At 61.5% G+C, this 27814-nt stretch overlaps 1 protein-coding gene across 11 annotated transcripts in view; it reads left to right on the forward strand.

The window, feature by feature from the left end:
• The window catches only part of RBFOX3 (RNA binding fox-1 homolog 3), a 174877-nt gene that overhangs the window by 50492 nt on the left and 96571 nt on the right, over nucleotides 1–27814 (forward strand). For 10 of the 11 annotated variants that reach the window (XM_083805124.1, XM_083805122.1, XM_083805115.1 and 7 more), the window contains one exon: nucleotides 26414–26530. The gene's annotated coding sequence lies outside the window, so the exon portion shown is untranslated. Of the gene's footprint in view, nucleotides 1–17945; nucleotides 19554–26413; nucleotides 26531–27814 lie in introns of those variants that run through there. The other variant, XM_083805123.1, reaches the window with a different exon arrangement.

Here is a 27814-nt window from a genome sequence, read left to right on the forward strand (position 1 = left end):
GGAAGAAGCAATTTAAATTACAGCGAGCGAAAGAAGCAGCCAAGCAGCCGTGTTTCTGGTGTTTCTCTCCTCATATAGAAACTGGAGCTCTCAGAGCAGCCTAAAATAGACAGAAACTGCTTGTGTGAGCAGTGGGGGCCGCGCTGCCGCGGGGTGCGGGGACAGGGCGGTGCTGCGGGGAGCCGTGTGCGAGGCAGGGCCGGGGCCCGTGCTCGGCTTCGCGTGGGCGACCCGCGGTGGAGCGGGGCTGGTGCCTCGGCGGGCACCCCCTGCCCTGGCCTCGTGCCCTCGCCCCCCGCACCAATGGGTCTCGTTTTGTCCCCCTGGGGGGCTCCTCCGGGGGACGGCTGCGGCCGGTGGCTCCTTGGTCCTTCCTCAGCCCCGCTGCTGGGGTGCTTGGAGCAAAGAGCCAGTGGCTCTGCGGGGCTCCCGCTGCGTCGGGCACTGCGCTCGCTGTTAGGTGGCTGTGCTGATTTATACACCTGCAAGGAGAGGCGCGCTGCTCTGCTCGGGAGAGAGAAGGGAATAAGGGGGGAGCCTTCCCCACCAGGATTCCCCTCCCTGGGGCTGGATCGGGTTGGGGTTTGCAGGTACAGATTGCACAGGTGGAGAGGAGGAAGCACCGAGGAGGGCTCGCCAAGCCCTGCCGTCCCCATCTGGTGCGATCCGCCAGCGTTTGGTTTCTTTGCTGTGCCTGACCCGCAGAGCCCACGGCCAGGGCTTTGTGAGGCTGGGGGAGCCCGGGGATGGGGGGCGAGGGGAAGGGGAAGGGAAGGCTGTGCTCTGTGCTGGGGGAGGAGGGCGCTGGGGGAAGCTCCTTTTGCTCAGGATCGCAGCGTGCGGCGGGAGCCCGCTGGCCGTGCGCAGGCTTTTGTTGGCAGAGCGCGGATCCCATCATTTGTAATGTTACACTTGGAGGCTTCTGCCTCTCTCACAGAGAGGAACCTTGACATGGGAAATATGAGTGTTATTTTTTTTTAATGTAATGTCATTAAAATGGTTTTTAATTGAGTTCATTCCTGCGAGTTCGGTGATAAATTTTTCAGCACCTGCAGGCAGAGCGACAGGTCCCGCTCAGCTGCTGCGCCCGCCGCGAGCCTCTCGTGGCCTCGGCGCTGCCGGGCTCGCTCTGGCAGGACGCGGGGCAGGGACCTGGCAGCGCTGAGCGGAGGCAGGCCCCGAGGAGCCTGAGCACCTGAAGCCTTTCCTGGCTGCGGCTGTCTCTGTTCCCAGCCATCCCCTAAGATCTCTGCCACGCCAGCGGAGGGGATGAGCCTGGCAGGAGCACGGCGGGTGCGCGGCCCTCCCCAAAGCCCCCGCCTGCAGGGTGGGCAGCTGCTGCCCTGCTAGCATCCGTGGCCAAGAGTTGGGCTGCCCCTTGCTTGTGCCTGGGGGCGACCTGCTGCTGCCTCCAGCTCACCCCCCTCGGGGAGGAGCAGCCCCTTGGGCTCCATCTGAGCAGAGCTGCAGAGGCTGAGCGCAAGCTGCGATGCCATCTGCTGCCCTCGCTGGCAAACGTCCCCAGGCCTCGGGTCCCCAGACGGTGATCTGCAGAGGAGAGGACAGCAGCTGCCCCGTTGGTGTGAGGCTGGCAGCGTCCCGGGGCTGCTGTGCCTGCGCAGAGCCCAGCACCGAGGGCCGGGATTTCCTCTTCCCTTGTAGGAGGGAAACCTTCCAGGAGTGCGTCTGGCTCCGGGGTCACTGCAGGAGGCTGGCACGGGGCTGCTCCGTTTGCTGGGGAATTCCTGGTGCCCGATCTCCCTGGGGGTGCTCAGGCCCAAAAGCTGGCCAGCGCGTGCTGCCTTCCTGCCATGGCAGCCTGCAAAGGGAGGGCGAGAGCTGCGGGCCCCTCGGCCCGAGGGTGTGATGCTGGCAGGTCCCCTCGGCCATCAAAGCCCTGGGGGTGCTGCAGGGTCCAGGGCGGTTTGGCTGAGAAAGGAGCGGTCCTGGGGATGTGTCCCCCCGAGGATGGGACAGGAGGGCACAGGAACAGCAGGACAGGCGCGTGTGCGGGAGAAGTGAGAGCCCAGGGCCGTGCATCCCTGCTGCGGGCGCCGGCGGGGAGATGGTCTCTGCAGGAAAAGTTCGTGAGCGTTCATCATGGGCAATGGGAAGTTTTTGTACGTGCTGATTAACTGCCTCCGTCTGATGTGACATGGCAAGATAAAATATGAGCAACTGCATTCTTTGACTTAAAACTTAATTAAAACTATATATCAAAAACGTAAGACCCCAGGCTTAATAAAACCTGATAAAATTATACTAATACACTTCAATTTCAATCCAAGGCTCCCTGATGGAAGAGCATGAGAGGCTGAACCCATAACTAGATTAGAAACACCTCCTATGCAATATTTATGGTGCTGTCCTGCTTGAGATGCATGGCCTCCGAGGAAGGCCCTGGCACTGATGAAGAGGAGGTGTCAGCACAGCTTACATGTAAATAGGAGTGAGGGCAGATATGCAAGCCAACAGCAGCGACTCTGCCTGCTGCAGGCGGGGGGAGGCGGAGGCTGAGGACCGGTGCTGCTGGGTGCAGGGCTTCGCGTGCTGGGGTGGCCGTTGTGGATCGTGCCCCAGACCTGCTGGGAAGGTCCTTGCAGAAACACCTGCTGTGTTTCTGCAGAAGCCCCCGTGGTTGGTGTTCCCCAGCATGAGCAGTGTCTGGGAACGCAGCTGGGACTTGTCCGTTGGGTCTGCCCCGAGCGCGGAGTGGTGCCGCGGGGCTCCAGCTCGAACCTTCAAGTCTCCTCTCCTTCCCTCGGCCACCATTTCACACGGTGGTGGCCGCTGCTCTCCTTGCCTGGCAGTGCTCCCAGCGACGGATTTCTCCTCTCACTACTTGGCTGCCTGGTTTCTGCGGGGGGGCAGAGCGGGGTTCTGCAGGGGCTGGAGCTGGTTCCCAGGAGCATCTCTCCTGCTGGTGCTGCTGACGCCCTTACGGGGCAGAAGCAGCTGGGGCTGGGGATTTTCAGCCCTCCCTTGCTGAGTGCCTGCCACGCTTGAGAGAGGAACAGAGCTCGGGGAGGGAGGGAGGCTGCGTCCCCCACCCTGCCCGGTTGTGCCTGGGGAACCACTCGGTGCCCCGAGCCATGCCTGTGCCACGTCCCTGCTGCAGCGCCTGCCTGCCGGCGCTGGTGGTCCACCAGCCGCTTGTCAGGGTGAAGGGAGAGGTGGTGAGCTCCCGCAGCTTACTGCAGGGATGGTGGGTTTTGCCTGCAGGCTCTTGACAGCTGCTGATAGCTGTTTGCTGGTTCGCCTTTACGGGGTGATTTATTGAGTGAGATGCTGCATGTTGGATTATAGGCTTAGAGCCAGAGCCTTGCGATTAGGAGCTGAGTGGGGAAAATGAGCCTGGTAGTTCTTTTTGCAGGAGTGTGACCGTCCCGGCGCATGGTGCTGTCTGGCAGGTGACCCGTGGGGCTTGGTGGTGGAGGTGCCCATCTGCCCCCTGTGTGCCAGGCAGGGGCACCCAGTCCACAGTGCAGTCACCCCGGGCAGGTTCCCTCTGGCACCAGCCCTGGGAGCGTCCCCGCTGCTGTGGTGCTCACTGAGCCTTTCCCTGCTGGCCCGACATTCCCAGAATTTCACCTTTGGGCAGAGATCTCCCAGGTTAGTGTCTGCTGGGGGGTTGTGCCCGAGGCTGGTGGCCACCTCTCCAAGGCAGGGCAGAGCTGGTGCGACCTGAGGGCACGGACAGGACGGGCTCAGCAAGTCCTGCTCTTGTCCTGCTCTCAGCAGTATTCATGTGCCTGGGGCCAGGTGCAAAGTGACCTGTCCTCACTGCGCTCCTGGGCACCGAGCCTTCACCACCCTTCGTTTGGTGGGGATTGGGGCTGTCGGAGGGGATGTGGCTGGGCACCGTGCGCTCTGTGCAGCTCAGACGTCTGCAGTGCCACCTCGCACCGGCGATGTGGGAAGAGGCTTCGTTAGACTGCTAATGTGGAGCATAAATCGTGGTGGAGACAGGGTAGGTCAGAGGAGGGAGGCAGGATCAGTAAAGCATTACGGTCAATGAGACGCTGTCCTTAGAGGAGAGTGCAGGGTCTGGCTGCGAGGCGCAGGGGGAGCGCACAGCCGTGTGCTGCCCGGGGCCGCTGCGCTACTCCTGTGGGCACGGAGCTGCTGCCCCTGCTGGCCCCAGCGCTGCGGGTGGGCTCCGGCATCCCCGCCTGCCCCGTGGGCCAGTGCCACTCTGCTCCCCCTGCTGCCCCGTGCAGCGGCCTTTGGGGCCAAGACCACTTTGGATGTGTCTGTGTGAGGCCTGGTGCAATGCGCTCTTGGCATCCATGGCAAATGGTAACTGGTGGTTTGGACAGAGGAATTTCTCCTGCTGTTGTTTTTTTTTTGGTTGTACCTAAATCCATTGTAGCAGCACAGTTCTGGCTTGGCAGAGGCTGCTGTCCAGCCCCCACCTGACTGGGATACTGGGCATGGAGGGGACAAGTGGGACCCCAGGCAGCAGGGACGTTGGAGCGGGGTCTGCACCGTGCATCCAGGGCAGCTCTGGGCCCGGCGGCGCTGCTGTGCTGTCCCTGCAGGGCCATGGGGGGACGGGTGAGCGTGGCTCCGACCCAGGGCTGCAAGGGCCCGGCACCCCCCGGCACATGGGGGCTGGGAGCTGGGAGCAAGCACAGCGCAGGGGGGAGCTGGGTGCCTGCGTGGTGCTGTCCCCTGCCTGTGTCCGCGCGCACCCTACGTCTCCTCGCAGGCTTTGCCGGGATCTGTTCTCCCTCGTCCTGGCTCCCCCAGCCTCAGGCAGGGACTGCAGCGCATGGTGCTCCGTGGAGCTGTATTTTCAGAGACTGCGGGGGATGTCGTGTGTGTAAAATTAGCACTGCCTTGTTAGTCCTTTTCAGGCTAATTCGGAGTGAAATGCTTTAGCAGCGGTGGGCTGATTCTATCAGGAGAACAAGAACTAATTAAATTCACTCTGACCATCAAGCAGTAAATTATTTATACCCAGACAGATGCAATCTAATCTGTAGCATCCAACCCAACTGAACTTGCATCCTACTTGATTCGGGGGTGAGGAGGCAGATTAAATGCGTAAAAGGGCAAAGGGAGGGTGGAAGGCGACGTGGAGCTGTGCGGGAGGGAGAGCAAAGGAGAGCAAAGCAGAGCGGATTGCCTTCCCTCCAGCTGCACTGTGCCTGGCCGAGGTGGGGAAGAGGGGGGTTCCTCCTCCTCCTCCTCCCCCGGGGATGGAGGCCGAGCACGCAGGGTGCAGGGCGGGCTTGCTGCTGCCGCCGCCTCTCAGGTCCCGTGCAGCCGCTCGGTGCCGTCGCGCCCGTCGGCGGCAGGCAGGTTCGGCACGCTCCGCTCGGAGCAGGCGCGAGCTGTTCTGATCTCCTTTAAGATTTTTTTTTTTTTTTTTGGTTATCTGACCCCAGTGTCTGATTAGATCATTCCTGCATCTTGGTGGTAACATGAGCTTTGGCTGCTTAAAAGCTGCAGTTCACTCTAATTACTATTGAGCCGACATACCTCTCCTTCTCCCGAATCGAAAGGAAAGAGAGAAATCATTTGCTAATCCTTTTGGGGGTTGTAAAGGGTTCCAGCAACCTAGGAAACCGCTTGAGTTGGGGCTGGTTAAAATATCGTGTTAAAAATGATCGAGCTATTGTTTCTATTAGAGGGACACGAGAACTCTTTGGAAGCAGCCGGGGTGGTTGCGTGCGTCGTGCTGCTGGACTTTGCCTTCCTGGGGAAAGAGATCGCGATCCAACGCCCAGAGGTTGGGAGGGAGGGAGGACGGCGTGAACGTGCGAGCTGCCAGCCGAGGCGCTGAGCTGGGCCGGGGGCGTTTCACCAGTGGGAGCCCAGTGCCGTGGTGCTGGGCACTGCGTGGCGCCCGGTCCTGGCCCCTGCAGGTGCCCGGGGTCTCCCCGGGGCTGGGGGCACCAAGGTGTCCTCAGGCACCGCATCCCACTGCTCCAGTAGCGGCTCCCCTGAGGGTGATTTGGGGCTCCTGCTGCATTTTTTAAGGTCTTTGAAGGTAAAGCAGCTGTTAACCAGCCTGTGCCCTTCTGTGGGCCGCCTTCCTTCGCTCTCCCGTGCGGAGGGCTGGAGCAGAGCCTTCTTCCGAGCTGCTCGGTAATTCTTTCCAGTAACAGGAAGCACGGTCAGGCTTCAGAGCTTGTGGCTCGTTTGCATGCAGCATTCAGTAGCTTTTAAACTGATACTTTCCACAACAAATTTATTTTTCTATAATATTCGAGGCAAAGGCGCAGACAAAAGGCTACGACAACACTGAATAGCACAAGCTCCATTATCAGGCGAGAGCTGCGCAGAGCGCACAGGGAGAGCATTCCTCTTCCTCTCCAGCTGTGCTGCGTTTTGGGACAGTTGAGCCCAAATGGTGTTTGCATTTGTACTGGCGATTAATCTCTGCAGCAGGGGAGGGAACTCCTATTATGAATCAGGCTCATAACTCTCAGCACACATATTTCCAAAGCCCCGTTGAACTATTAATCCTCCCAGCTCCCTGGGGCAGGGAGGATGGAGAGGGAAATGTCACCTTGTGGCAGGAGAGCTGTGATACGCAGCCAAGTCCGCCAGCTCCTTCTTGGAGATGTCTCCTGGTCTCCAGATCACTCCGATGGACCATGTGGCCTCGCAATTGATTTAAAAAGGAAAAAAAAAAAAAAAAAAAGGCAACTGCTTAGCTCTGGTTTTGCTGCTGCTGAGAGGACAGATTTGCCTGCTGGCAGCTATCTGCCATTAAATGGATGAGCTATTCAAGTGTGGGTTATGGATTTAGGATCAGCCTGCCTGTGCTGGAGAAGATGCACAATGCTGAGCCCAGATGGATGTGTGGTCTGGGCCGGGGGGAGCTGACACGCTCTTTTCGGCAGCGGCAGGAGGTGGGGAGCAGGAGCAGAGCTGTGCAGAGGGCACGGAGCCCCCGCAGCTCCCCCGTCCGTGGGTGCCGGGGGCCTGGCCGGGTCCCCCCGGCGAGCTGCGCGCGGGGCTTCACGAGGCGAGGACACGCCGCAGCCTCCGAGGAGCAGGGAGGTTGGGAAAGTAGCATGAAAAGCAAGCCCGGGTTTCAGCTTGCGGCCGAATTGGATAATAGGAGGTTGATTAAACAGGCTGCACTTGGAGGAGGGAATTAAGAATTTCCCTCTGGGCTCGGTGAAATTGGTTGGAAGGGAATACGGGCTGCGTGCACGAGGCAGCCGGCTGGAAGAGCTGGGCTTTGAAGTGTCAGCCGACGGGGACGGCGCTGCTTGATCCCCGTGACCGCCGTGCTGTGCCGTGACAGCCGTGCTGTGCCACGCTGCCTGCAGCCCCTGGGGGGCTCCCGGAGAGCCCCGCGGGCAGGCACGCCGCTGCCTCGCAGCCCACCAGCCGGCCGGTGCCTGTGGCTGCGCGGCAGCGATGCCCGGCCTCCTGCCATGCTCCTGCGCCCATCTGCACCTCCTGTGCGTGTGAAGGGAGCCGTGCCCTCCTCGACCCTTCCCCGTGCCCTGGGGCTCTGCTGTTCCGCTGCTTCCCTGTAGCAGAGTGTGGTCGCGCAGCTCATTCCTGCTGCCACCAAACTGCGTCTGGATTGTGGGGAAAGGGGGGAAAGGATTCAGATTGCTCCGTGCCTGCGCAAGCGACAGATAACTGGAGCTGTTGCTTGCCTGGGCTCCGCTTCGATCGGCTTTGCTGTGCTGGGGCACCCAGGGGACGCGGGCTCTTCCCGGGAGGGTTGGCAGCGTGTCGCTGCGCGGGGCTGGGCTGCGCGGGGGCTCCTCTCCCAGGGAGGGTGGGCGCCGCTCAGCGCGCTGCCCGGGGTGCCGAGGGGCTCCTCGGGGCGGGCATCTGTGCCGGCTCGGGAGCAGCCGTGCTGAGCCCTGGGGAGCGGCGAATTAATCAGCAGGAGAAAATATTTAAATAGCTTCAAGAGAAAGAAGCGAAGTAATTCCCGTTCTTCTTTCAGCAGGAAGAGGTTCTCGCTATGCCCCTCCGCCGTAGACAACTGGGTTTGAATTCTGCGCGCATCCCTGGGGTGCTGCGGCCCCTTGTGCCCGTTTGCTCTGCTGGGAGTTTCAGACTCGAGGCCGTGTCCCACGCACTGAGCCGCACGGTGCTCCCACTGCCCTGGGGCTGGCTCTCCTCTCGGAGGCACGGTGGGCAGCTGGGTGCTGCGCTGCTTCCCGCAGCCCCTGCCAACCTCGTCCGTGTCCGCCGTGCTGTGGGCATGACCCTTGCTTTTCTTGAATGTTTCAGTGCCCGCAGCAACTTCCGAAGTGCAAAAATGGCTTTTCCAGCCCCAAAGCTGCCACCGAAATCCCCGGCTGGTGGCTGCGCCTGGCACGCGCACCCAGCTCCGCCGCCTGCGGGTGGAGGCCGGGCGCAGGACGCGGCGCGGTCCTGTTGTGCAGCAGCAGCACAGCTCAAAAAGCACAAGCGTTTCCAAATTTTTTTATTTTTATTTTTATTTTCCATTTTTGACATTGTTCCTCAACCTCTCTATCGCACTTCTTGTTAAGCTGTTAAATCACTCCATTTATTTAGTACGAGCATTGCTGAGAGCTCATTTTTATCTTGGTGAAAACCAGACTTGCTCATGGGCACATAATGAAACTGTATAAATATACCCTTAGCTGGGAATCTAATTTATTTTTCCTGTTCATTATGGGGTAGAAGGCCATTATGAGATGTATAACTTTTTTTTCCCCAGTGCTGGAATTGAAAGGCTGGTGCGGGCTCTTTTTATACTGATGATTTCGTCCTGATTCAATTTAAAGCTGGTTAGAGCTCAAATACTGTAGCATAATTGACAAAGATCAGTGTGGGTTGTAATGCTAATGTCTTGTCTGCGGCTTCGGCAGCGCTGGGCGAAGGCAGGGTGGGTTGGGAGCCCCTTCCAGCTGAGTGAGGCCGGGTCGCCGCGCGCCGAGGGCTGGGTGCCGTGGGGCCGGCGAGGAGCGGGGCCGAGCGCCGGGAGAGGCGGCACCCATGGGTGTCCTCGGCCAGGCGCGCAGTGAGGAGCCCGGCCAGCCCCGGGGCGGCAGGATGTGAGTCTGTCCATTTGTCCATCAGCGGGATTGATTTTTGACTGTATTGATATTGCTATAAAGTCATGTTTATAGAGCTATAATTAAGCGGGGCCATTTAGCAGGCAGTGTTAAGTGCTAAGCAGATTTATGGAACGGTTCGGCCTTCTGCGGTGTTATATTTCACCATGAAGTACACCGGGTTTTTATGTGTGCTGCGATTGTATTCGTTTGACAGTGATTAGTATAATGGGGGTTTCCGGGGTCGTATTGCCAAGCTAAGGAAACAGCAATTACGGTCCCGCTGCAGTATCAACTTAATTGCATCCATTTGCAAGCGACATGAGCCCGGGTGCGCGGAGCAGCTGGCGGGGCGAGCCGGCGGTGGCAGGGAGGTGGCCGCGGCCAGAGCCTGTCCAGCCCCAGCCCACCAATTCCCACACGGTGCCGGGGAGGTGGGCATCCCGGCATTTTGATTGACCGGGGCTTTCTGCCTCCGATTGCAGGCTTTCCGCCCAGTTTGCCTGGATTTTAATGAAGCCCTGTTTTACCGTGATGCCAGAGGAGTGGTAAATGCATCCCTTTGCCCATCAGGACCGTAGGCTCCCTGTCCTGCTCTTTGCATTGGGGACGACGTTTGCTCACTTTGCTGGTGGGGGCTGAGCAGAAGGATTACTGAATAGCAGGAGGCACATTTGCCCCACGAGCCTGCCCAGCTGTGGTCCAGCTCTCAGCGCGCTGGGGATGTCTGCGATGGGCTCCTGGATGCGCTCGGCTGAAGTGAGCCGTGGCTCTCAGATGCCTGCACGACTGCCCTGCTCTGGAGGACGCAGGAGCCTCGTGGGAGCGTGGGAGGTCTCGCCCGGGTGCTCTGTCCCTTTCCAATATGAGTCTTCCTTCAGAGCGCCCCACAAAATCGGCTCTCCGTCTCCCAGAGTCGCTACTGTGGCCAAGCAGGAATCTCTGACCCTGACTGTGCAGCCTGCCCGGGGCAGCCCCGGCCGCGGGCACCGTGCCGTGATGCGGGTTAGGTCCCCGCGGCTGCACTTCGCCCACGCGCGCTCCCGTGGCTTCACCTGGTCCCGTTGGTGCTGAGCAGCGTGCGGCACGCGGGGCTGGGGGTGCCCGGGTGGTCCCGCACCCCTCTGCACTGGGGGCTGTGGGCCCCCGGGCCCAGCGGGTGAATTCCCCTGGGCAGCACGGGAGAGGGGGAGTGAGCAGATCAGAGAGCGTAAGTGTCACCGGTGAATTTGCAGCGGTGCAATTAGTGCTAACCTTGGCGTGCACTTGTCAGCCTTCTCTTTGAACTCTCTCCCTCACTGGCTTTCCAGAGATCTGGAGATTTACCGGCTCAGTCTTTCAGCATCCTGACAAGCGGCAGCGAGGTTTTGCTGAGCGGTTAACAGCAGGAACCTGGTTAAGGTTGCGAAGGAGCCTTCCCTGAGCATCAGAGAAACGTCTGTGCGCTGCTGCGGGCAGGTCCCATCCACCGGCCGGGTTGGGAGGCACCTGGGGGTGCTGGTGGCCGCGCTGGGCAGGAGTCCTGCGCGCCGACCTGCTGGGGGGCTGCGTGGTGTCGGGGCTCGGCGGCGTGCGGTCGGGGGCTTCACGTGGCGGCTGGGGGACAGGGGCTCTTCCCAGGGGGAGGCCTGGGAGCAGCAGAGCGTCAAGTGAGGTGCGGGGATGCTCCGGCACGAGTGCAGGCATCCCATCTCCCTTCACAAGTCAGGAGCGGGTTGTGAAAGGGCAGTCTTCCTCACTCCTGCCCTTGCTGCACGCACTTTCCCAATTCACTGCAGGAATCAGATGGGCTTTTGCCGACTAAGAGGTGTTAAATGGCTCTAAATACTCTTCACGCTGCAATATCTCCACCACAGCGTTTAATTGAGTGCCACAGAAATGCCTATAAATAAATGTAAATGCCTATGCCAGTACCCTCCTACAGCATCTCCAGAGCTCGCAAGAAAGCAGATGAGTGGCTTGTGCTCAGGATCCCCACTCCTGCCCTTTTTCTCCTTTCCCCCCTGAGAGCAGGGATCCGGCCCCGTGGCAGCACTCGCTGTGCCAGCGCGTGGTCCTGCGCTGCTCCCCAAACCCCACCGGAGCTGGATCGCTCTGTGGGCAGCCAGAAGGCTGGCCTGCCATGAAATAGGGACATCAGCATGGGCATTTACACATCAAGGGCTTGCCTGTGCTCGGGGCTGCTCATATTCTTCTCTTGCTTTGCCCTGACTCCTGATGGAGAAAGGGGAAAGCTTTCCTGTATGGGATCCCGGGTTTTTGTGCCATTGCTCTGGGATGCGCGCCTCGGAGCATGCAGGCAGACCCTGCGGGTCTGGAGCAGCCCTGTGCTGGGCACTCCAAGCTCCTATCGCGTCCCACGGGGCAGCGTGTCCCTCGGGACGGGGCTGGGAGCTGCTCACAGGCGGCTGCGCTGCTCCTTCGGCCCCGGGCGCAGGGACGTGCTCGGCCTGGCAGGCGCGCAGCCTGGGCGCCGCATCCATCTGCGCGCGGGAGTTCGCCAGCAACAGCGAGAAACAAATCCGAGGGTAGGAAATCAGACGGCAGAAGGAAGGGAATGGAGCATTTCATGGCTGTTTGTGCTGCTCTCGCATCTGTATTCGTGTCCAGATCCCTTTGTGATTGGAGATTCTTATATACTAAAATAGACGGATTTCCCATCAGACTGCCTTAAATCTCTGGCATATCAGACTTTGAGTCCAAACAGACAAAATGTGCGTGTTATGTTTCATCTATTGCAAAAGGTACTTTTTAGTTGCTGGTGTGCAGTACTGCCTCCTGAGAAGCGCTGCTGAATTCTTTCCACGTTTTCCTTCCTGGAGCCTTTATTACGGAAAACAAACAAGCTTAAGAACAGGGAGCGGGGCGCAGCCGGGTGCTCCTCGCGTACCGCACGGCCCTGGCCCAGCCCCTTTGTGCTGCGGGGTGCCCCGTGGTGCAGACCCCGCTGTGCCCGCGGGCAGGGGCCGTCCCCGTGGGCACCGCGCTGCGCGCCCGGGGGGGTGCTGGCAGGGCTGCGGGGTGCCGCTGCGCCGGGGACCGGCCGGAGCCTCTGGTGGCAAGGGGCTCAGGATGCTCAGCCAACTGCCGTCCCTAAATAGGATCCTCAGACTCGTCATTTGACTGCCTCTTCAGCGCTGATGAGCCACTCTGATGTTACTATTTAAAATCCTAATTGCTTTAATCAGCTCGCCTTTAGGCCTGTGCGCAGCTCAGGAGTCCAGCAGGCTGAGAGCTCTCCTGCTCCCCTTCCGCCTGCCCGCTGCGGGGTGGCCCCGGCACCGCTCTCCAGGCCCAGGTGCGCCCTCGGCGGGGACCCAGCGCCGCGGGGCTCGGCGGCGGGCGGGGGGGGTGCTGCGGGTCTGCGGCCGGGGGGAGTCAAACGAGTGAGAAGGGGAGCTGCTGTTACCGTGGGGTGAGAGATGCCAAAGCTGTAATGAGCTGGGAATTCCCTGTGTCCCCTCTGGCAGCTCCCTGCGCTCACCTTTATCACAGCTAATTACTCCCCAGGGTCGGAATTCGCCTTTCCTGGCTGGCAGGGGCTGAGGACAAGCCCCGGTCCTGCTCCCCGTGCATCAGAAGGGATCCCTCCCAGCCCGGGCTGCAGCTTTGCCTGTGCAGCTTCTCGCCACTACAGTGACGTGGGGGCTGGAGAGGCAGGCGGGTGGGAGATGAAAACCCCAAACCTGCAGGCACGGCGCTGCTGCAGCGGCCCCCCCTCTCTGCCTTGGTTCCCCCTGCGCAGCTCTGCTTCCACCCCTGCGCTTGCAGGGTGCTCCCGGGGCCTCCCCTCTCCCAGAGCAGGGGGGGCCGGGTTTGCCCCTTGCTGGGGGCGCGGGGGGCAGCGGGGCGATGCACGGGGCTGGCGGGTGCTCGGCGCTGGCAGGCAGGGAGGAAATGAGCAGGAAGGCGCCCGCTGCGGCCGGCGGATCCGAGCTCCCTGCCTGGATCACGAGCTCTGCGGCAGCTCCTCCTCTCCTGCCAGGCCTGGCAGCCTGGAAGGTGTTTGGGGAGGGACGGTGCTGGCAGCACGGGCGCGAGCACCAGCTCCTGGGGACAGGCTGTCCTCTCCTTCTGTTGTGTTGTGGCACGGCTGCTCCGGGGCGCTGCGTCCAACCTGCAGCCCCTTTTCCATCACCAAGCCTCTGTCCTGCTGGGCCCACGAGCGCGTGGCTGCTCCAGCCTCCAGAGGTGTTCCCCTGGGACAGCTGGCCACGGGAGCTGACCCCCTGCCTTCCCTCAATGCTGGAGCATCATCAGCCTTCCCTCCCTGGCATCTCCTCGCTTTCAGAGGGCCATGCTCCCTGCCAGTGCCCCAGGCACATCCCAAAACCCATGGAGCTGCTGCCTCTCCTTCGGCAGGGTGAGGGGAGCTGCAGCAGGGGGCTCTTGGGGGCTGCAGGGGCCTTTGTGGGCCCCAGTTGTGTACCGCTGACGGGGAAGCTGCCACCAGAACTCGTCCTCACCTGGCTGTTTGTGTGCCGAGTGTCACCTGCGTGTCACCAGCTCGCTGCGCACAGCGGCACAGCACGGCCAGCCCCTGGGGCACCCGGTGGCACGGCTCAGCGCCCGAAATGCGGTGCGCTGGCAAAGCGGTGCCTGGGAGGGAGCTGCTGCTGCAGGGGCTGCTGCGTTTGTCCCAGGCAGGGTTTGCAGGCAGAGCAGTGTCCTCGGGGGCACTCGGTGCTTCCCTCTCTCCGCAGCCCTGCTCACTGCCCCGGTGTCCTGGGGGCGCCTGCATGGTCCACGTGCACCCGCCGCCTCGGGCCACATGGTCCCAGAGTGTCTCTGGACGAGCAGAAAGCCTCAGACAGTGGATTTCACAACTTAAAGCAGACTTCCTGGGGAGCGAGGACATCTCTGCATTTATTCAAGGACATCCCTTCTCAATTAAATCCCGGCATGGACTAAACAAATGGGCTGCTGAGATCAAAGGGTTTTTTTTTTTCATTTTTTTTTTTAAATCATTGAAAAGATGCATTGAAGGGAGAGTGTTGTGGGTTTTGTTTCCATTAGCCTGGTAGGGAGGAGAAGCTTCCATTAAATTCACATAAAGGCGTTTGCCTATGTTAATGCGGAAGCAAAGTGTTTGTAAATACTCTTTGTGGGGTAATGGCCTGGGTGCGCTGCGGGTGCTGCTGGTGCTGGTGCTCCTGCCGGTGCAGGTTTCCCACTGCTCGCTGCGAGACGAGCGGCGATCGCTGCTCACTGCAGCTCCGGCCCCGCAGCGCAGGGGCAGTGCCTGCAGCCGGTGCGTCGCGGGGTCCTGCCTTTCCGACCCCCTTCTCAGCTCCTCTGGGAGCGTCCCCGGCCCCAGGACGCATGTGCTGAGGTCCCTGGGGCGCAGGGAGCGTGAGGAGCAGCAGGACGTCGGCTGTCCCCCCCCGGCCACATCCCTCGTGGTGGGGCTGGCAGCTGAGGGCCCCCCGGCCGGCAGCGTGCCGGGGATGGAGACCACGTGTGCCCCCGCCGGGCTCCCCCAGGATTGATGGTGCCGTTAAAGCGTCAGGCTGGCTTGGGGCCGGACCCGTTGCGGGTGAAGATTTACGGTGGAATCTGCCTCGGTGAAGGTTTTATCGCAGCTTTTAAACAGCCGAGAGGGTGCTGGGGGTCAGCAGCACCGGGCAGGGACCTGCCTTGGTACTGCCGTGCAGCGGGGGGCTCCTCTTGCAGCCCCAGCTAAGGATGGGGATCGCTCTCCTGGGGGCCCCCGGGAGAGGGGGGCAGTGCCAGGGTCCCCCTGAGCTGTGTGGGCACGCGGTGCTGTGGGAGCCATCCAAGCACACGCAGAAAGGGGATGAGGCACTTCTGTGCTGCTGTGGGTGGGCAGCAGAGCCGCACGAGTGCTGGTGTTCGGCCTCTGGGGCTGGTGGAGTCGCTTCCGTGGGCGCACAGGGTGCAGGAGAGCTGGGCTGGGTGCTGCTGGCCCAGGGCTGTGTCTGTGGAGGAGGAATGGGGCTGATCCTGCCGGGGAGCTGCCGGGGAGCTGCCGGGGAGCACACCGCTCCCCCCGGAGCTGTCGGTGCCGGTGGCAGTGGGTCTTCTGCGGAGCAGCCCCCAGCCCCCTCCCAGTGCCCCCAGCCCGCGGAGCTCGGTGCGCCCCTGCCACCTGCAGCCCCTGGCGCCGTGCTGTGCTCCTGCGGGGGTGCGGCAGCCTGAGCTCTGCTTTGGGGTGTTTTGCTGCATTTTCATGAGAGTTGCCAAGTGTGAGGAGCGGTTGGTCGCGTGCGTTCCTTGGGGGCTGCAGCCTCGTCCCCCCCTGCGCAGGGTCCCCGCAGCCGCCCCCACAGGCCCGAGCTCCTCCTGCTCCTTCTTTCAAGGATCCGTCTGTGCAGAAATTGATCCCCTTTGCCACCAGCCCTGTCTCCTTTTTTCTTTTAAATGGTGTCACTCTTAAATTTCCTGGCCTCTCTAATAGATTTTTATATAATCACTACAGTGCACTTTTAAAGAGCGATAGATCACGTTCATTGCTTTTCCCCGTGATTAATTTCCCATAATAGTCCTCTGTAACACCAAGGCAAAGAGAGGAGAGAGAAGAAAACCCCCACATTATCCACTTTGTGCTCAGAGTATAAATGAATTAGATTTAATTTTTGTTTAATTGTTTCCATAGCTCAGCCTCTGCTAACTTTGCAGGATAATTTATTTTGCAGTCTTGGGGAAAAGAAGGGAAGAAAGTCTCTGCAGCCAAGCGGTCTGCCTGTGGATAGTGTTTAATTACAGCTGATAGTCTTATCTGCTTGTAATTATTGGAGTCTCGTCGGGCTCTCTCCTGCTGGCGCTCCCCTTTGCACTCCCCAGGTCGATCCCCGGTGAAGCCGCGCCGTGGGCACGCAGCGTGGGGCACGGGGCCTGGGGTGGTTCGGGGAAGGGAGAGGTTTGGAGGTGGGGAGTTCGCACGTATTTCCACATCCAGAAGGCGCGTGGTCCCGGCCGAGGAGCTGGCTGGGGTTTCTGCGGGTGGCGGCTGGCCCGTGGCCATGTCCCCGGGCTGGACTCAGCATCCGGGGCAGAGCTGGAGGAGGAACCAGGAGGGAGGTGAGGAGCTGGGGTGTCCTGGCGTGGGGCTGCCGCGGGGCAGAGCTGGGAGCTGTGGGGCTGCTGTGGGGCAGGGCTGAGCTCTCTTCCTGCCGCCTTGTGCTGCGAGCGGCCCCGATGGGATGGGAGGCGAGGGGCGCACACCCACGGGGCTGGGAGCAGGCGGGGATTTGTGTCCTGGGGCGAGCGATAGCCAGGGTGAGGGGAGGCTACTCCCGCTGCTTTATTATTATTGTTGTCACTATTATTTATTAATTGTTATTATTTATTTGCGTAGCTTGTAAAGGGGAAGGTTTCATGGGAAAGCGGTGAGCTTCCTGCACCGCTGGAGCTTGTGGCTTCCTGGGCATTGCATCCCCCTTGCCCTGGGCACAGCAGCTCCTGCAGCCGCCCCCCAGCCTGCCGTGCTGCCCCCCGACCCTCCCGGCACCGCGTCAGCCCCGTCCCGTCCTGCCCGGGGCGAGCGTGGGAAGAGCGGCGGGGACGGAGCCACCGCACGTCCTCGGAGCGGAGCTCGCCCATTAATCACTGCCTGTGGGGGCATCGGGCCCCTGCTTAAAATGCATTGGCAGTGCCGAGGTGAGAGCAGGAGCTTGAGAGAGCCTCTGTTAATCTGCTCCCTCGGAGACGGGCTACCTTCGGCCTGTTAATCAGTTGCAGTAATTACAATCCCAACTTTACATGCGGAATGTTAATTAATGCACGGCTGCAGGGGCCGGCACCAGGCACCGTGTGCCCCGGGGTGCAGGGGGCGGCCGCGGCGTTAACGTCTCCAGCCGGGGCCGTTCGCGGCGGGGAGCCGCCGGCGGTGTGGGGCTGAGCGCCGGCTGTGCCGCATTTCCCGGACGGTGGCTGCTGGGCTTTCTGCTCCAGGACTACAGCTTGCCTTTTAATTTGCTTTGCTGACGTGGATGGCAAGATTTGGTGTGGAAATTGGGTGATGCGTTTGGAGCTCCCCAGAGCGCAGGATCCAGATGTGGCCTCGCAGGTGCTGAGCGCTGCGGGGTGGTGGCAGCCCCAGGGCTGGCCGGGGGGCTGCTGCTGGCTCACCCCCAGCTCGGACCCGGGGCCGTTTGTGGCGAGCCACGAGCACTGCTCTGGGTACGGAGCTTGTTTTCCTTGCTGGACTTCGTGGGGCTGCTCCTGGCCCCTTCTTCCCACGTGCAAAGGTCTGAGCAGCAGCTCCGCTCCTTGCGATACCCGGGCTTGGGGGGGGGGGGATGGATCCGTGCTCTCCAGCCTGCTCTGGAAACCCCACACTGCTGCTGCCGGTAGCCTTAGCCCCGGGCAGGGCATCCACACCCACACTGAGAGCTGGAAAATGCTGGAGTGTGGTCACCTGGAGCCCCGGGTGCTGGTGGCTGGTGCTGGGTGCTGGTCCCACCTCTGTACAGCCTGTGCTGGGATGCCCTGAGGCAGCTCCAGGTGACCGGCACCGCTCTGCGGCTGCCCCTGCCCCGTGCCAGGAACAACGCTCGTGCTGCCCTTGGCCGCGTGGCGTCTCGGGGGGCTGCCGTGCCGGGGCTTTGCGGGGGATTGTGCGAGTCCCTGGGCTGAGCCTCGCGGCGCACGGGGGATGCTCTTGGATCATCCCCACGGCGTGCTGGGGCCTCGTTAGATGCGAACGTTGGGCAGCAGAGGAAGGGCAGGGAGAGCCCTGCTTCCAGCACGCGGGGTGCAGATCCCCTGCCGCTGGCGGGGCAGTCATTAAAACCCCGGTCAGGCCTGGCCGGGAGCGGCACGGCACTGCCTGCCAGGGCGGCACTGCCCGGGCTCATTGCTGTGAGCAGCTGAAGGAGGGCAGAGCAGAGGCGTGAGCTGAGAGGAATGACAAAGAGGGGAAAGGAGAGGAAGAAGCCCTGGAGGAGGAGGAGGAGGGAGGCTGGGTGAGTGCCGCATGCAGCACGGGGTGCTCCAGCTCCCAGGGCTTGTCCCCAGTCCCCCAGCAGGGACCCAACGTCCCCGCGTGTGTCCTGCTGGTCCCCAGCGCCTCGTCCCCTCGCTGCCCTCTCCCCTTCGGTGCGTGGGGCTGCCGGGCTCGTTTCTTGCCTTACTTTTGTTTTCAGTGCAGAGAGGTGGAGTTGCCCGGTCGCTCCAATCTTTCACTGTCGACTTTTCCCATGAGGTTTTAAACAGGTTCACTAAAGCTCTTCTGTCTCTGCGTCCACGCTGGTCATAAATCTGGGGCTTGTCTCTCCAGGCGCTGGGTTGTTGCCAGTCTTCGGAGGATCTGACTTCTCAAAATGAGGAACGCTTCTTCTGGCATTTCTAGCTCACCGACGGCGTTGGGAAGGGCTGGGGGGGGGCTCGTGCGCTGCAGCAGCCGCCTGAGACGCAGGGCTGGGAGCCGCCTGGCTGCGGGGGCCGGCGAGGTGCAGAGCTCGGCGCGGCAGCATTTGGGCGAATCCCGGGGGCATCGCTTCGTCGCGCCGCCCGTCCCAGAGCCTGGGCAGCATGAACGCCTCCCGGAGGTAGGAGAAGCTCGTGCTTCCCCAAGCAGAGCGCCTTGGCGTGGGCAGGCTGCCTTTCCCAACGCCATGAACCGGGCACCAGCCCTGGCGACGTGCCGGAGCTTTGGGCTCCGGTCGGTGTTTTGTCGGTGCGGCCGGCGTGCGTTGAGCTGGGTGTGTGCAGAGCTCGAGTGGGTGCGCAGCTGGCAGGGGGACTGGAAGCTGGGGTAGAGGAGGAGCGCTGGTGGTCAGCGTTGCTCCCAGAGGAGGCGCGTCGTGTGTTGCCTCTCCAGGGTTTGGGAGCAAGGGCGGTTCTTTGGCACCTGCAGAGTCGTCCCCAGCTGCCACAGGCCAGGGACAGAGCCCGAGCGTAGCTGGCGCTTGGAGCCGCTCCGAGCCAGGGCTGAGCACAGCGGCCGTCCCACGGGGTGGCCAGGGGTCACGAGTGCTCCTCAAGCCAGAATTAAAAATTTCCCTCATTTCCTGGCACTGAGCCCCACGGGGTTTCCAGAGGGCTGATCACGGGGAAGCTGTCATTTCCGTCCTTAAAATGTGAGTGGTGAGTGGCAGATGGTGAAGGAAAGAGTTTAAGATCTAATAATGACTGGAGGAGCGGGAAGGAGCTGATGAATACGTCCCCGAATAGCCGAGGTGTCACCTTGAGAGACCGGTGTGTGTCCGCAGCCCGGGAAGGGCAGCTCCCCGCGGGGCTCCCGCTCGGTCTCCATCTCTGCTCTGCTCTGCGGAGAGCCCGGGTGCGCTCTGCAGTTGCAGATCCGAGAAGGGCATGAGCACCAAAGCTGCCTTTCCATGTTTATCCACCGTTCTTTGGATCTGCCTTCAAACCTCCTGACAAGCTGCCCGGCACATCGGCTGTTTGAGGGAGCCTGGCTGGAAGAGGCCGCTGCGAGGACCGCTGCCGTCCGCTCCCGCCACGCAGATCTCTTGGTGCCTCTGCCCGACCTGCGCCAGCCCCAGGAACAGCCCATTTCCTCCTGTCCTGGAGCTCCCTGGATCTGGCCCGTGGTCTCTTTCCCCCGTCGTTCCTCAGGTATCGTTCTGCAGCCGTGTTTCGGTCACGGGGCTGGCGGAGGTCATGGTGCTGGTCCCCGAGCTTCTGCTGACAAGGATCCCGCTTCAGGATACCTTCATCCTTCCGTGCTAGAAAGTGCTGGCACTCCTCCACGCAGCCATTCCTGCTGGCACGGCACCAGCTGGAGCACCGGGAGACAACAACGGAGGCTTCCTCCGTGCGCTCCCCAGCTGCTGCCCGGGTCCCTCTCGCGGGCGGGGAAGCCGCCTGCCTGCCGTCGGTGTCGGGACCGGCAGCACGGCGTGCCGAGCTCGCTGCCACGGGCTGCGGGTGCGCCCTGGCTTCCCGAAACTCCCCGCCCTGGGGATGGAGCCAGCTGTCCGGGTGTGCGTGTAGGGCCCCGCAGCACCCGTCAGACTTCTGTTCCCTGTGCTGCTACCCCAGCACCTACCCCGGTGCCCTGTGCTTCGGTGGCTCCTCAGGCTCTGCTCCGTGCAAGTGGCCTCCAATGTCCGCCGGAGCAAGTCAGGGGTTTGCTTCCACGGCCCTTGAAAGCCCGTGCTGTGCTGGGCCCCTTTCTGTGCAAACTCCTCGAAATTACATCGGGTAATTGCCCTGGCAGTAAGACAGGGTCACGGGCTGCAGGTACCAGCTTCCAGGAAAGCCGAGCGCCCTCCTGCCTGCCTGGAGATCGATGCCCAGAGCCCAGGCGCGATCCGATCGGCTCCCGCAGGAGCTGAGCGCGAGGCGGGCGTCCCGCGGCCACCCCGTGTGTGCCTTGCTCCTGGCCTCTGGCCCCCCACCCATGGGAGTAACCCCACTGGGGCCAGGGCTGTGCAGGGACAGGACGGGGCGCCGGCAGTGCGGGAGGCGTTACGTGGCAGAGCACAGCCTCAGCACTCGGTCCCTTTCTGCAGCAGGAACAGATGCTTTCTGCTACAGTTTGAGTTTTTTTCCATCTTATTCATTTTAGGGATTAATTGGAGTGTTTCTTCTCCCTCCCTCCTTCTCCCCCGTTACATACAGCTGCACATGGATTTTAGGGTCATGCTTGTTTACACCAGTTATATTTGCATTAATGGGTGTTTGTTTTTGGAAGAGCAGCAGAAATCCCATAAAAACAAATGTTCCTTGCATCCCACAACTGCCATCGCTGCCCAGGGCGGCGGAGGCTCCGGGCTGGGTGCCCCAGGACAGCCCCACGCGCCAGCAGAGGACACTGCCATGGGCACGAGTGGCTCTGCTGTGGGTACAGGCGGCTTCCAGGCGCTGCGGTACCGGCCGTGAGACTCCTCTGGTGCACGCAGTGACCCGATAGGGGTGGGTTGGTTTTGACACCCCGGTCGCAGTCCTCGGCTGTGCCCGGTGGGCCCGGTGCAGCCGTTCCCCGGGGACCCGCCGCCTTCCCGGCTGCGCAGCCTCTGCCACAAACGGCAGCTGCCGTGCTGCTGCCTGGGGTGGCCGGGGGATTTGCTGGGTTTTACGAGGAGGTTGGGGTGGGGGAGAGCGTTTAAGAAGAAGAAAAAGAAAGGGGAGGGAGGAAGTATAATTATTTTTTCAAATAGCTCTCAGCTGCTGGATGCCTTTAAAGTTCCCTTTGTATTACTGCGGGTCAGGCTGGGCAGAGCCTGGCCTGGAGCGGTGCGGCGCCGGCCGCCTTTGTCGGCATGTCTGCGGTCTCGGTTATTAGCCAGGCTGCGGAGACCCAGCGCCTCAGATCTTCTGTGCGGCTGGTGAGAGAAATAAGCAGAGCTGCCTTATCACGCTCATTTAACTGGTTAATACATCTTCAGAGCAAATAATGCAGTCTGTGGGTGAATTGCTTAACCAACCTCATTACTATTGTGCATTTAGCAGCTTGGAGGAAGATAATACCTTTCAGGTTTGACCCAATTTTAGTTTTTGTTGTCATAACCATGGAAAATCGACCTTCAGAGACCCTCAGCAGTGAGCCTGAATAGGAAGTGATTTACAGCAAAAGTGCTGTGCAGAATACTTAATGCACTTGTGCAGAAAAACAGACTGCAACACTCGTCTTGGCACCCGTGTCCCCCTGCAGCAGGTGCTGCCCGCGCTTGCACCCCCCGGCCCCGGCTCCTGCGCACGCGCTGCCCACACCGGGTCCCTGCGGGACGGGGTCCGTGTCCATGGCAGGTCGGGGCTGCCGCCGCCGTTCCCCTCCTGCACAACGCCGTGCCTCCCTCCCTGCCGGCCCTGCAGGCACTGCTCGGGAGGCCGGTGCAGGGAGCTGCGCCCCTGGGTGCAGGCAGGCTGCTCGCGGGGCTGCTTGCCGTGGTGGTGCAGGACCCCCGAAATTACAGGCTGTCAGAGGGGCAGGGGGCACCTCCAGGGCACTTCTTGGGCTTGGTGGGAACCGTGCCCCAGCCCTTGGGATGCCCAGCCCCGGTGGGGCAGCAGGCGCCCCAAAGCCCTGCCCGTGCCCCGTGTTTGTTGTGCCGGAGGTGGGGAGCATCCCGAGTGCTCGCGGCCCGCTGCGCTCCCACTGAGCGCTAGGGAGCACAGGAAAAGGCAGAGGGTGATGTTCCTAATTGTGAAATTGAAATGAAAATTGCAAGAGGACTGTAAAGCTGTGAAACGTGGGGTGGGTTGTGCTCTGCAGCGTGCGGTTTCGGCTGGCCGGGGGTGGTGGGCAGATCCCTCCGTCCCCCCCTCCCCAGGCACTTTCCGAGGCTGTTTTCTCCATCCTTTTGTTCAAGATGGTTTCTCCTTCCACTCCTCACCTCTCTTTCACTTCTTTCCCGGCTCTTTCATCTAATAGAAATGCACCTTCAGTACGGCGGAGATCTTTACTAAATTAGGCTGTGATAACTCCCTGTTCTCTGGAGTTGGGCTAGAAAATGCAAATGCCACGAGCGGGGCGCATCCTGCTCCCCGAGCGCCTCGCGTTGCCTCCCCGCTCCGCTCCTTAATGAGCACTTTCCTTCCGGCTTACTCAGCCTTTGCCTGCTCGCAGCCTTTTCAGGACTTCTCGAGCGCCGCGTTGCATATCGTGAGCAGCATGCACCGTACGTGCACCTTTTGGAACTTGTTATCTCAGCCTCGCCAGCCGTGCCTCCCGCGCACCCGGTGCCGCATGCTGATGGCCCGGCCGGGGCTCGGCCGCTCCTCTCCCCCCCTGCAGCCCCGGCCCCGCTGCCCCCGGGGGGTTTTGTGCGAGTGCCCCTGGCCCGGTTTGTGCCGTGGGGCGCGGTGACAGCCCTGCGGCTGTGGGGCTGTGGGGCCAGCACTGCCACGGGGACGGGCGTGGGGATGAGCTCCTCTCCCTCCTCTCCCCGGGTGGTGGCTGGGGGCACTGAGCGGGCAGCTAATATTAGATTGCTTTAATTCTGCTGTTTTGCAGTGAAAGGAGAAGCTGCTCCCTCAGCATAAGAGTTCAAACTCTTTAGCCTTCCTCTGTGTCACCTTTACGGCCATGGATACCTCCAGGTGTGACGTAAGTGAGACTCGGGGAAAAACATCTTCTGTTCAGCATCAAAATCCTATTACCAAATGCTGTGTTCTGCTGCACAGATATCAGGCTCGGCACAGATAAGTGGGAAATAGCTCCTGATCTCGGTTGGCGCAGGCAGCTGTATCTTGGGCTGCACAGGCTCAGAGTGCTGCTTCAGTGCATTTTCTGCTGAAAGAGTCCCCGCTCTCCCCTGGTGCTGGAACAAAGGGAGAAATAACTGCTTGTATTTGCCTTCACAGCCTCCTCACAGCTCTCCCCCCCCAGCCCAAAAGGACATTTCTGCATCACACCGCTGCTGCATTGAAACCCAGAGCACAAATCTTGTTCCTCTCGCCCTCCTCTCTGAACCCGCTGCTGGAAGCGCTGGGCTCCTGGCGCGGGAGTTTGTCTCGCTATGATGGGTGGGACGGGGGGCAGGGCTGGGGCAGGGGCTGGGGCAGGGACAGGGGCAGGGGCTGGGGCAGGGACAGGGGCAGGGGCAGAGCAGCCTCCTGGCAGTGCCCCTGCCGTGAGAGGCAGCAGCGGGGGCTCCAGCTCCCAAAACTGAGCAGATGCAGCACCGGCGGGGCTGGCCTTGGGATTGCAGACACTGCCGGCAGCGCCCGTTCTTGCTCTGTCTCCTCCCCGGGAAGCTTTGATAAAACCTCTCAGCCTTCCAGGGGTTGGTTTGTAGATGGAATCGCAGTGGTTTATTGTCTAGTAAGAGCTCAGCGGCACACAGGGAGAGATGCGCCCCAGGGATCGGCAGTGCGCTTCCAGTCTCCTGTGTCTGCACGCCCCTCTGGGGGCTGCGCTGGCTTCCCCGACTGTGGGGGAGATGTTGCAGACGTGGGGCTTGCTGCTGCACGGGGCCGCCTGCTCGCTGGGCTCCCCTCACCCACACGGCATCGGCGGGGAACGTGCCAGCCCCATCCCTGCACGCGTGTGGGCTTGCTTTTGAGAACAAGGTGCTGAAAAAGTAGCACTGGTTCCTCTTGGTTTAGGTTTTTCCCCCTCTGTTTATAGTGTCCTAAATTCATTGCACGTAGCCGTAGACTCATCGAGTGTCCGGAGCTGTAAGGGACCCGCAAGGATCTCCGAGTCCAGCTCCTGGGGGCTGGGGGGAGGAAGGTGCTGGGAGAGCAAAGCCAGGGCTCAGGCTGTTGTCCTGCAGGGATTGCTGGGCGAAGCTTTTGCCCCACGTTGTGTAGCAGATCGGAGGCGATGATCTCAGCCTTCTCAGCTCTTCGAATTCACAAAATTCAGCCGGTTGAGCTGTGTTAACACGGACCTGTGGGAGGGGGATGCTGCGGGGCCAGAGCCCGGTGGCAGCCCTGAGCGGACGGCCAAAACGCGCCACGCTCACGGGGCCTCTGCCCGGGCTGGCGTCCCGGGGCCGCCGGGCTCTCTGCTGCGTTTTTGGGGTCCTGGGTGCCCGGTGCTGGGCTTGGTGGCGGTGCCCGTCCCAGCCACCAGTGTCAGCTGCTTGCTGCTGGGCGGCACAAAGGCGGCTCTGGGGGAAAGCCGGTGAGCGGGGCTGCGCGCGCTCGGCTCTGCCGGGTGTCCCGGCTGCACCCACCCCGTGCCGTGGGTCCCCTCGCCCACCAGAGAGCAGTTCCATGGTGGTTCACGGGAGCTGTGTCAGGTGGGAGAGGAGAGGAGACATGTGGGTGATTAAAAAACCCCTCTCAGGAACCCGGACGGCTGAATCCCCACTTAACCCTGCGCTCTGCTTCAGTTTCTGGTAACAAAAATAATCAAAGGAGGAGAGGAGCGGAGCTGCAAGGGAAGCTTAATTTAAGGGAGAACAGCAAATGGGTTTCTGTGCAGGGTGGATTAGGAAATTGGGCTGTGACAGATTGACTTCAGAGGTGACTGTGATGGAGGGGGCTGGGGAGGGGCTTTGAAGCGTACAGTTGTGTTGAGCTGCGCTCGCTGCTACGCGTGTTAATCAGGAGCAGGGCCTAATGAGCAGGAATAATTGGGTGGAAGGGGAATTCCAGCAGATTTGGGAAGGCTGGGGAGTTCCTGTGCTATTCACAGGTCCTCTCCTCTCTGGGGGTTTCTGTGCTCTCGCAGGCGCAGTGCTCGGTGCCCGTTCCAGGCTGTGTGGCTCACGGCTTTCTGCAGTGATGGGGCCCCCCCGGGACCGTGCTGGGAGCTGAAGGCACCCTGAGTGCTGTGTTTGGGGTCCCGCTGCCCGTCTCCCTCCCGTCCTCTGGCGTGGCTGCGTGGCAGCTGCTTGCTGGCTCTCCTGCCTCTTCCCTGGGGTTACAGCAGGCTCTGCAGGACGGGGCAGCCGTGCTGCTGCTCCATGGGGAATGGTGGCCCCATCCGGCACCGCGCTGCTTCGTTACTGGGATCTTGCTCAGACGGGTGCTTGGGGTGCTGAGGGTGCTTTGCACAGCCCTGGCCAGCACCCTGTCCTGGCAGGAGCAGAGCTGAGATGGCTGCTGGTGCCCCCCCGGGGGCTCTGTGCTCCCTCCACTCCCCTGAGTTTGGCTGATCAGAAGGCAGCAGGGTTATTCGCGAGCCGTGCCACCGTGGGTACTCTTTTCCTTTTCCCTCTTCTCCTTGCTTTTTAATGAGCCAACCTTGGAGGACCTTGAGAGACGCTCCTGCAGCTTTTCAGTGACTTATCTGCCGGCCTCTGCCCCCTATTCCGCCGAGGGGATAAATCTCCGCTCGCGGCGTGGAGCTGAGCGCCGAGCCCGTCCCGCCGCGCGCCGCAGGCTCCATAACTCACGGCGGGGGCGGGGGGGCTGCCTGGCGGAGGTCGCGGGGTGGACGTCGAACACTCAGCGCCGAGATTGATGGCATTCCCCGCCTGGAGCAGGAAAAAAAGTCCCATTACAATAGGGGACAAGCTGGTAAATTATCTTCCGTTCAACCTGGGTCGGGGAAAAACAAACCGGAGCGGCTGGGAGTGATGCAGGACCACGGGCTGCCTCCGAGGAGGGACCGGGTGGGCTGGGGGTATTTTACACCTTCAGGAAAAGCCTCTGCCTCTCCTCGCCTCCATCCTGGGTGCTTCATCCTGCTTACAGCATCCGTGTCAGTGCAGAGACCAAGAGGTGGTCCCGCCGGGGACCCCTGAACCCCAAGTGGGGGCCGTGCCACGCACACCCCGCAGCCAGGGCAGGACCTAGTGCCCCTCTCCGGGGCTTTGCTCGGCTCTGCCTGGTGCAGGTCAGGGCGAGCGGGCGCGTGGGCATGGCTGGTCCTGCCGGCAGCGTTGTGCCTGCGGGCAGCGAGGGCGAGCTCCAAAGCTCCATGAAATAATTGTGCTGTAGGAGTGGGACAGGGTGGGCGCGAGTCCCTGTGAGCTCTGCCGCTCAGCAGCAGCGAGCTGTGCTGCACCCCCCTCCCTTACTGGTAACGATGCCTGCATGGGGACGGGACTGGAGACTCTCCCTTTCTCTTTCAGGCTGAGAAGCCTCTGCTGTGAGACCCCGACGGCTCTTCCCGACAGCTCGGAGAGGCAAACGCCAGTGTGAGCTCTCGCCTGCGCCCCGCAGCACGAGCACCTCCTCTTGCCGCCCAGGTACGTCTGTCCCACCAAGCAGCGCGGGCTGGGGGGAGCGTGGAGGCTGCTGGAGGCCATGCTCCTGCTTCCCTATGGCCCTGCCTGGTGTTGCAGCTCGTGAATCAATCCACCGTGTGCTTGGCACCAGTGCTAGGTAAAGATCGTGTGCCCCCTGCTTTCACGCACATGCCCAAGGTCCAAGCTCCAGTGAAACAACCTGGAGAACGGGAGCATCGCGGGGAGAAGCCACGCTCCTGGTGGGAGGAGGGCAGCGGGGATGCCCGGCTCCCTGCTGCCCACCCTGGGCAATCTCCTGGCGATTCCCTCCAGGCGCAGAGCTCCTGGAGTGCTCAGGACCCGGGTGCTCCCCTGCTCAGCTCCGCCGCAGCCTGGCCGTGCTCAGGACACGGTGCCCAGCATGGATCATGCTGCCAGCCCACCGCAGCCGTCTGCCTGGTTTCCATTGGTTTAGTTTGAACCCGTCCCCATCGGTTCAAGTGACACAAAATAAAAGCCAGCCTCCTGCTGACATCAGCCCGTGCTGGGAGTTTGCACAGAGTCCTAATGAGTAGTTAAAAAGTCAGCCTGGTACAGGCAGCGTGACTTTCTCCTCCAGCCAAGCCACTGTCCCCGTTTCTTCCCAGTGCTGTGAGCCCTGAGGGCACTGTGCCTCGGAGGGTTTGTGGCAGTGCTGTCACAGCCACGCTTTTGGCCCGATGGCAGGGACGGGGCATTGCTGGGGGACAGGACATTGCTTGGGGATGGGGCATTGCTTGGGGACAGGACATTGCTTGGGGATGGGGCATTGCTTGGGGACAGGACTTTGCTAGGGACGCAGCACGGTGCCTGTTGGCTGCATGCACCTCCTGTGAGGGTGCTGGGGGAGACACCACGGCCCCGGCACCCCTCTGGCCGGGCCCTGCCTCGGGCTCTGCTCCCTGAGAGCAGCTCCTGTGCTCCGCCGTCCATCCCACGTGCGTGCTCTGACACCGCCAAGTGAGGAGCGAGGTTTGAGAATCTTCGTCCCTCCGCTGGGGGCAGAGGTTGTCCTGAGAGAAGGATTAAAGAGGAGCCTTCCCTCTCTGAAGAGGCTGTGCAGATGTATTTCCCCAGCCGCATTAATCAGTTTGAAGGCAGCAAAGGAAGCTGAGCTCTGTGTATCACCTTGAAGCTTTTTTTTTTTTTTTTTTTTGCCTTTTAGAAAACTTTGGGTGGATGTTATTGCTCATGAAAGCGAGGGTCTGATCATGCTGGGTAGGAGCAGGCGTAGTGTGGGCTGGCGCTATTATGCAAGCTTCCCAC

This window comes from Anser anser (genome assembly GCF_964211835.1).
Source record: "Anser anser genome assembly, chromosome: 19".
Taxonomy (NCBI): domain Eukaryota; kingdom Metazoa; phylum Chordata; class Aves; order Anseriformes; family Anatidae; genus Anser; species Anser anser.